The sequence below is a fragment of the Crassostrea angulata genome, chromosome 7 (genome assembly GCF_025612915.1).
Source record: "Crassostrea angulata isolate pt1a10 chromosome 7, ASM2561291v2, whole genome shotgun sequence".
Lineage (NCBI taxonomy): Eukaryota > Metazoa > Mollusca > Bivalvia > Ostreida > Ostreidae > Magallana > Magallana angulata.
Genome location: NC_069117.1, coordinates 9,958,431 through 9,968,834, shown reverse-complemented (window position 1 = coordinate 9,968,834; position 10,404 = coordinate 9,958,431).

Below are 10,404 nucleotides of genomic sequence, written 5' to 3'. Positions count from 1 at the left end.
GTGAACTGCGTTCTATAGAACGCAGTTCGCAATTCAAAATTTAGTGCGATTGAAAAGTGAACTGCGTTCTATAGAACGCAGTTCGCAATTCAAAATTTAGAATTCATACTTGGGGCCCGCTTGCCTTATATGCAATTGAATAGTGAACTGCGTTCTATAGAACGCAGTTCGCCATTCAAAATTTAGAATTCATATTTGGGGCCCGCTTGCCTTATATGCAATTGAATAGTGAACTGCGTTCTATAGAACGCAGTTCGCAATTCAAAATTTAGAATTCATACTTGGGGCCCGCTTGCCTTATATGCAATTGAATAGTGAACTGCGTTCTATAGAACGCAGTTCGCAATTCAAAATTTAGAATTCATATTTGGGACCCGCTTGCCTTATATGCAATTGAATAGTGAACTGCGTTCTATAGAACGCAGTTCGCAATTCAAAATTTAGAATTCATATTTGGGGCCCGCTTGCCTTATATGCAATTGAATAGTGAACTGCGTTCTATAGAAAACAGTTCGCAATTCAAAATTTTGAATTCATATTTGGGGCCCGCTTGCCTTATATGCAATTGAATAGTGAACTGCGTTCTATAGAACGCAGTTCGCAATTCAAAATTTTGTGCGATTGAATAGTGAACTGCGTTCTATAGAACGCAGTTTGCAATTCAAAATTTAGAATTCATATTTGGGGCCCGTTTGCCTTATATGCAATTGAATAGTGAACTGCGTTCTATAGAACGCAGTTCGCAATTCAAAATTTAGAATTCATACTTGGGGCCCGCTTGCCTTATATGCAATTGAATAGTGAACTGCGTTCTATAGAACGCAGTTCGCCATTCAAAATTTTGAATTCATATTTGGGGCCCGCTTGCCTTATATGCAATTGAATAGTGAACTGCGTTCTATAGAACGCAGTTCGCCATTCAAAATTTAGAATTCATATTTGGGGCCCGCTTGCCTTATATGCAATTGAATAGTGAACTGCGTTCTATAGAACGCAGTTCGCAATTCAAAATTTAGAATTCATACTTGGGGCCCGCTTGCCTTATATGCAATTGAATAGTGAACTGCGTTCTATAGAACGCAGTTCGCAATTCAAAATTTTGAATTCATATTTGGGGCCCGCTTGCCTTATATGCAATTGAATAGTGAACTGCGTTCTATAGAACGCAGTTCGCCATTCAAAATTTAGAATTCATATTTGGGGCCCGCTTGCCTTATATGCAATTGAATAGTGAACTGCGTTCTATAGAACGCAGTTCGCAATTCAAAATTTAGAATTCATATTTGGGGCCCGTTTGCCTTATATGCAATTGAATAGTGAACTGCGTTCTATCTAGAACGCAGTTCGCAATTCAAAATTTAGAATTCATACTTGGGGCCCGCTTGCCTTATATGCAATTGAAGAGTGAACTGCGTTCTATCTAGAACGCAGTTCGCAATTCATTTTTGGGGCCCGAAATTTTCAGGGACATCTACTAGTGGTATTTCACTACCACTGTGAAATTTGGTGATGCAGTAATCTATAGTTTTTGAGATCTGTATGGTGTCCGGATAGGGCCATTTGCATTAGCGCGACATCGCGTTCAGATAAACGAGACATTGCGCTAACACATGTACACAACACACCGTCTCGCTAACGCAACTTTGCACAACACGCCGTCGCGCTAACACAACTTTGCACAACACGCCGTCGCGCTAACACAACTTTGCTTAACACGCCGTCGCGCTAACGCAACTTTGCAAGTTTCACAGTCTAGTAGGAAGTCGTGTCCGGAAATATTAGACTGCGCATGCTGAAATATGCATGCACGCAAGCATGGATAAAAAATAAATAAAATGTACTTTGAAATATATATATTATTTTCATTTATTATCAGTGCATATGAATAAAAATATAGTTACTAGTATGTCACTAGATAAGGATATGAATTTCGTGGATCATTGTTTAGTTGATCCACGAAATTAAATATTCATTGAAGTGCAATTTTAATTAACATTTTGTATTGATAGGTTCATTGGCCACTAATTTACGTATACTTGATATTGTGATTTTCACTTTATCCACGAAAATTGATGCCCTTGAATATCAATGAAACTACAGTATTCAATTGCATATAAGCCCGATTCTCAGAAACTATAGATAACTGCATCACCATATTTTCACAGTGGTAGTGAAATACCACTAGTAGATGCCCCTGAAAAATTCAGGTCCCGAATATGAATTCTAAATTTTGATTTGCGAATTGCTTTCTAGATAGAACGCAGTTCACTATTCAATTGCATATAAGCCCGATTCTTAAACATAGGTAATAACAGATTACAAAGCTCACCGAGACGAGGGATCACCTTTTTGAGGAATCACCTTTATGAGACCACCTTTATCATATTATTTGAAAATCATAGTTAATGATCTTGGATATACATGGATACTGTTTTGACAAAATATCGTATAACAATATCATTTAATAAAAATTGTATAATAATCATATGTTCATTTCATAGGGTATTATATGATACAATGTTTATCAATACGATAATATAAAATACTATATTGCATCCTATGATACCAGTACAATATATATCATATATTACAATAAAATACTGTAATACATAATGATGAAATATGATATTGTAACATATGATATGACATTGTATCTTGTTATACATTATTGTATTTGATCACATAATACAATATCATAATATATTATGATATTGATATGATATGATACATTATAATAATATATGATACAATATCATATCACATAATGCATCACAATATTATACTGTATAATATTATAGCATGATATTGCATTGTATGATATTGTATCATATTTAATACAATGTAGGATATTGTATCATATGATACAATAAAATTAGCTACAACATTGTATCATATCAATTGATACAATATCATGTGATATAGTACTATATTATATCATACAATATCATAGTATACTTTATTGTATTATATGATACAATATCACATTATACAATATCATATAATACATTTCATATATTGATATAATAATATATTATATAAACCAATCTCATTTTATACAATATCGTATCATATGATATGATATATATTATACAATATCATATCATATGATACTATATTATGTTGCAATATCATATGAAATAGCATGTGATAAAATATAATATATGTGATATTATACAATATCATATTATACAATATTGTATCATAATAAACAATACTATACATAACAATATCACAATACAATATCATATCATAATGTACAAAAAAAATTGATACAATATCATATCGTATCATATAACTTTTACAATATAATATATGATATAATATTGTATCATATAAAACAATAGTGTATCATATCATACAATACTATATCATAGGAATAATATTATATCATTTAACAACGAACACATCTATCAAGCAGGTTTTAGATAGGATAATTTTTTTTAGCAACTTTGATAATGGAGATCTGCATCTGAAGCTACCTCTGCAGTTCATTAATATTATAGGTAAATCAACTATGCAAGCTATTATCTATAAAATTTGTGACCTGTTCCAAAAAAACAAATCTCATCCAGCATCCGAAACATACGCCTCAGATTCAGCATTCAAGCCTGCCAGGTGCATCAGTATCATAAGACGTATCATCCATGCAAGTTTTATGAAGTTAGGACCAGTAGTAACTAAGATATAATCATCAGAGGGCACCTGCTCCAAAAACTTTAACAAACTCTTAAAACCTTAACCTCCTTCAGCATCCGAAACCTATGGCTCAGATTCAGCATTCATGCCTGTCAGGTGCATCAGTATTATAAGACGCACCATCCATATAAGTTTGGTGAAGTTAAGACCAGTGATAACTAAGTTATAATCATCAAAGGGCACCTGCTCCAAAACTTTAACCAGCTATAAAAACCTTAACCTCATCCAGCATCCGAAACTTATGGCTCAGATTCGGCATTCCTTCCTGTCAGAGGCATCAGTATCATACGACACACCATCTATGCAAGTTTGGTGAAGTTAGGACCAGTAATAACTAAGATATAATCATCAAAGGGCACCTGCTCCAAAAACTTTAACCAGCTCTTAAAACCTTTACCTCATCCAGCATCTGAAACCTATGGCTCAGATTCAGCATTCAAGCCTGCCAGGTATATCAGTATCATAAGACGCACCATCTATGCAAATTTAGTTTAGTTAGGACCAGTAATAACTAAGATATAATCATCAAAGGGCACCTGCTCCAAAAACGTTAACCAGCTCTAAAAACCTTAACCTCATCCAGCATCTGAAACCTATGGCTCAGATTCAGCATTCAAGCCTGCCAGGTATATCAGTATCATAAGACGCACCATCTATGCAAATTTAGTGAAGTTAGGACCAGTAATAACTAAGATATAATCATCAAAGGGCACCTGCTCCAAAAACGTTAACCAGCTCTAAAAACCTTAACCTCATCCAGCATCTGAAACCTAAGGCTCAGATTCAGCATTAAAGCATGTCTGATGCATTAGTATCATAAGATGCACCATCCATGCAAGTTTGGTAAAGTTAGGACCAGTAGTAACCTATAAATTGCTATCAAAGGGCACCTGCACCAAAAACTCTAACTTGCTCCAAAAACCTTAACCTCCTCCAGCATCTGAAACTCATGGCCCTGATTCAGCATTCAGGTCTTTCAAGTCCATGAGTAGGTCAAGATGCATCATCCATGCAAGTTTGGTGAAGATAGGACAAGTAATAACTTAGATACAGGACCTACAACAAAAACATTAACCAGGTTCGGACGCCGACGCCGACGCCGAGGGTATAGCATAAGCTCCCCCCGACTTCGTTTCGGTGAGCTAAAAACTACCCAAATATGAATTCTAAATTTGAATTGCAAACTGCGTTCTAGATAGAACGCAGTTCACTATTCAATTGCATATAAGGCAAGCGGGCCTCAAATATGAATTCTAAATTTTGAATTGCGAACTGTGTTCTAGATAGAACGCAGTTCACTATTCAATTGCATATAAGGCAAGCGGGCCTCAAATATGAATTCTAAATTTTGAATTGCGAACTGCGTTCTAGATAAAACGCAGTTCACTATTCAATCGCACTAAATTTTGAATTGCGAACTGCGTTCTATAGAACGCAGTTCACTATTCAATTGCATATAAGGCAAGCGGGTCCCAAATATGAATTCTAAATTTTGAATTGCGAACTGCGTTCTATAGAACGCAGTTCACTATTCAATTGCATGTAAGGCAAGCGGGTCCCAAATATGAATTCTAAATTTTGAATTGCGAACTGCGTTCTATAGAACGCAGTTCACTATTCAATTGCATGTAAGGCAAGCGGGCCCCAAATATGAATTCTAAATTTTGAATTGCGAACTGCGTTCTATAGAACGCAGTTCACTATTCAATTGCATGTAAGGCAAGAGGGTCCCAAATATGAATTCTAAATTTTGAATTGCGAACTGCGTTCTATAGAACGCAGTTCACTATTCAATTGCATGTAAGGCAAGCGGGCCCCAAGCATGAATTCTAAATTTTGAATTGTGAACTGCGTTCTATAGAACGCAGTTCACTATTCAATTGCATGTAAGGCAAGCGGGCCCCAAGCATGAATTCTAAATTTTGAATTGCGAACTGCGTTCTATAGAACGCAGTTCACTATTCAATTGCATATAAGGCAAGCGGGCCTCAAATATGAATTCTAAATTTTGAATTGCGAACTGCGTTCTATAGAACGCAGTTCACTATTCAAATGCATGTAAGGCAAGCGGGCCCCAAATATGAATTCTAAATTTTGAATTGCGAACTGCGTTCTATAGAACGCAGTTCACTATTCAATTGCATATAAGGCAAGCGGGCCCCAAATATGAATTCTAAATTTTGAATTGCGAACTGCGTTCTATAGAACGCAGTTCACTATTCAATTGCATATAAGGCAAGCGGGCCCCAAATATGAATTCTAAATTTTGAATTGCGAACTGCGTTCTATAGAACGCAGTTCACTATTCAATTTCATATAAGGCAAGCGGGCCCCAAGTATGAATTCTAAATTTTGAATTGCGAACTGCGTTCTATAGAACGCAGTTCGCAATTCAAAATTTAGAATTCATACTTGGGGCCCGCTTGCCTTATATGAAATTGAATAGTGAACTGCGTTCTATAGAACGCAGTTCGCAATTCAAAATTTAGAATTCAATTCAATTGCATATAAGGCAAGAGGGCCCCAAATATGAATTCTAAATTTTGAATTGCGAACTGCGTTCTATAGAACGCAGTTCACTATTCAATTGCATATAAGGCAAGCGGGCCCCAAATATGAATTCTAAATTTTGAATTGCGAACTGCGTTCTATAGAACGCAGTTCACTATTCAATTGCATATAAGGCAAGCGGGCCCCAAATATGAATTCTAAATTTTGAATTGCGAACTGCGTTCTATAGAACGCAGTTCACTATTCAATCGCACTTAATTTTGAATTGCGAACTGCGTTCTATAGAACGCAGTTCACTATTCAATTGCGAACTGCGAACTGCGAACTGCGTTCTAAAAACCGATTGCCCCGCCATCTTGTCTGCAGCTCTGATATTTGTGTTTGATAACCACAAAAACAATCTAGGATATTTTTATACTTGTTTTAAACCAATTAATTTAGCATTTCCATATTATCCATTTAACTCTTTGTTTTGGTCCATTTTAAGGAGCCTGGGTGGTCAACAAATTACCCATTTGACCTACTTTAAAGTTTTCGATATGATTTTTAAAATTATCAAATATCACTTAGTAAAGAAAAATTTCATTTAATTTAGCCTTAAATTTTTAGTATTTTTAGTATTTTCCCATGTCTTTATGCAGAGATTTTCTTTTTAAGGCTATCAATACACTCTAAAAATGACCGTGGTTATTCAGCTCTTTTAATTAAGCAGTAATATATGGATGAGGCAGAGTCTTATGTCATTACAAGATTAACATGTGCAACAAAAAATACTGCAGGTTAATGTAGGAACAAATCAACAATAATTATTTAATAAAGTTTTCCTTGATTTTATGTATTAATTAAGGCTTTGTCGGAAACTGCATGAGCAAGAAATAGTAGATATACCGAACTCTCTCAAACAGTTATTGGCTGATTAACTTAAATATACTGTAGTAAATGAATGTGAAACTTAAGTTTCGTTAAGATTTCGCAGGCCGTTATGCCTGACCAATTTATCACGCGCACGCAAGTGCACACAGACAGAAGTAATAAATGAATAAATTACAGAAAAAGATGTTCTTTAAACAATAATTATAAAAGAATTCTGCAGTTGATCTTGGTTTTGTCAACCCTTAATTGCTGGCAGGTGTCAATATATAAATAGTGCCTGTTTGGGAGGGTAACAGTTGAAATTGACACCCTGAGAAAACTATTGTCAACCGACGCGAAGCGGAGGTAGATAATGGTTTTCGAGGGTGTCAATTTCAACTGTTATCCTCCCAAACAGGCACTATTTATTCTATTATACTGAATGTTTTAATTTTAGAGAATTTTTTACTGCTTTTATATAGAAATGACGTAAATTCTACGGCGAACCGTACACGCATAATTTACGCGCATGTAACAATTCGTTGTGTTACCCGTTGCTAAGTGTGTTGCTAACGCTGAGGGTAATAGAACGGATTATCAACTGCGGCTAAACCAATCAGATTTCAGTATTTAACATGAAAGTATAATAAAATAATTTACATTGTGATCAGACATAGCTTATCTATTTAAAGGTTTGTCTATTTTGATGGTAAGAGTTCTGAATCCTTAGAATCATACACCTGTTGATTTCACAAGTTATGCAAATAAACACGAATCTACTGACGTCAACGTGACATAGTTTTATTGTTTTAAAGTTGTTATGACGTAATATGAATTCAAACAAAATGTTCACCTATAATCTTTCACCACACGGGTTGGTTTCTAACTCGATATAAAGCCAAACTGTGGTAAGAGATAGCAGTAATTATCTATTATCATGTAATTGTATGATCTTTAAATAAAACATATAAGCAAATGTGTTATAAACCCAAAATAACAAAAGAAACGATTATGATTAAGACGTACATGTACATAGAACAATCAAGTTTGGCATATGCTGTTTCAGTCACGTGACTTTAAACAGACTGAAATTCGGTCTACATTTCAAAATTTTGATTAATGATATTCTTAATATGAATGAGTATTTGACCTTGTAATTTTTTACTCAGAAAAAAAGGTTTATTACAGTATTGTGTATTCACGATTATTTAAAGAACGAATGTGAGAGATGTGCTGGATAACGGCGTCTAAATGTTCGCCCCATTTTATGAAAATTACATTTACTGATTTTGTCATGAATTTTTTGAAACCTTTTGAAAAATCAATTTAAAAGTTCACACTAATTCTAGTAGAAAAATAAACATACTAAAATATTTCAAGGTTTTCACCTTTTTCTAGTCCCACGATTTAATAAAGTTAGGGCATTCAAGTCAGGGACCACAAAATCAGATAAAAAGACGCACATCGTATATACATGTGATGGTTATAAGCCTAAAACTGTCCAATTTTTTTTTTATCAGACACTGTTACAGTTTGAGGCGCGCAGCGCCAAGGACAGAACAATATCTGACTGAATGGACAGTTTGAGGCTTATAACTTACTTAAACATGTTGTCTTTTCGTCGCTTGTGAACAGTTTTTACGATCATTCTGCTTCTTTCTTTTACCTGGCACTATCAAATAAGTTAATAATAAGCATTAGGCGAAAAACAGATCGTTTTGCATTTGGGTATGTAAATAAACTGAATATTGAATAAATCAAGATACACAATTATGTTTAGATAAACAAAACGTTTTTTACATTGATCTTTTTAGTCCTCACTGCGTCTTGAAAAAGTATGCGCAAAGGTGAGCATATTTACGGCGTGTAAAACGTTGCTTTATTAAATCAAAGTACTGTAGTACTGATGGGAGTTGATTTTATCGATTATCATTTATTTTAAAATCAACGATATGTGATTTTGCATGGCAAGTAGTATCAGTAATCGAAATATTTCTGAGAAATGAGATGAACCCAGGCAAGATTGAACTCTAGTCTTGTTCATCCAGATGCTCGGCTGTCTCCGTTTATCTACGACAAGCAAGTGAGACTCTGTGTTTTGTCGGATATTAACGGAGACAGTCGAGTGTCTGGTTGAACGAGACTACATTGAACTCTAGCGGAGGAAAACATACGACTTCAAAAAATATCTAAACTGTTTGTGCCATTTAAAATCTCACAAGGTTTAAATAAGTTTTCCTGAAAAACAATGTTTTAGAATACATTGCATCGAATTTATCGATTATTTTGAAGAACTAAGTGTTGTCAGCGGTATTGATTTGTGCTTAGGTCCAAACATTGTTTCACTTTCGGTTTGCTCGAGTAAGTGCATAGGAGAGTAAAAACATGTCTACTTTCATTAAGAGCATATATTGTTATGGAAGTGAAACAATAAACATGACAATGCCTTATTATTCAAATAACGTTAATTGTTATGACAAAAAGTGCTGGTGCTGGTATGAGACTCTCATGAAATTACTGAAAAATCAGTCCGCATATAGGACACTCTTGAATAAATTGCCTGAAAATCCTTGTATGCCAAAAAAATGATTTTGAAATTGTGCGTTGTTATCTAAATGGCTCTTCAAATGCAATATCATAGGTTTTTTTTTATTTCTATTTACATTTAATCAATACATATTATACTGAAAATGATTGTTCGAAACATTTTATTTATTATCGACTCTCTTGTGATTGTTTTCCTTGACACTGACTTCTGTCCTAGTTGCGTATTTGATTGTCTTAGTGCAACCTAGCGTACTATTTGGGTTGTTATTATTTGGTACCTTATTTAGCGGAACCTCATTTGTTTGCAACACACATCCAGAAATCTACCAGAGCGCAGTGCCCAGCAGGCGAGTAGCATGGGGGGGGGGGGGGGGGGGGGGGGGGGGCTTGTCAAGATTTTTTGGATGAGTCTGCGCCCCCCCCCCCCCCCCACCACACACACACTTTCAAAAAGGATGCTACGTGCCTGCGCAGTAGAATGGTGTACGTAGTAACTTAACTTACGAAGCCTCTGCAACTTCTTGTCACTTCCGCCTTTCACATTATGTACATTGTAAGTGTTATCTACATGTACGTCTCTCATGCTAAACGCTGTCATCAACCACGCACATGATAAGCCAAACATTCGCATTTTACAACGAATTACGATTTTTGAAATTAGTATCAATGTTAAAATTAATGTTAAATTTTAGATCCATATGGATGCAAACTATTGGGAAGTTGGAATTAATAAAGAAATGTATAAAGGAAAAAAAAAATCTGATGAATAATTTGTAAAATATCAAGCTCATTAGTAAA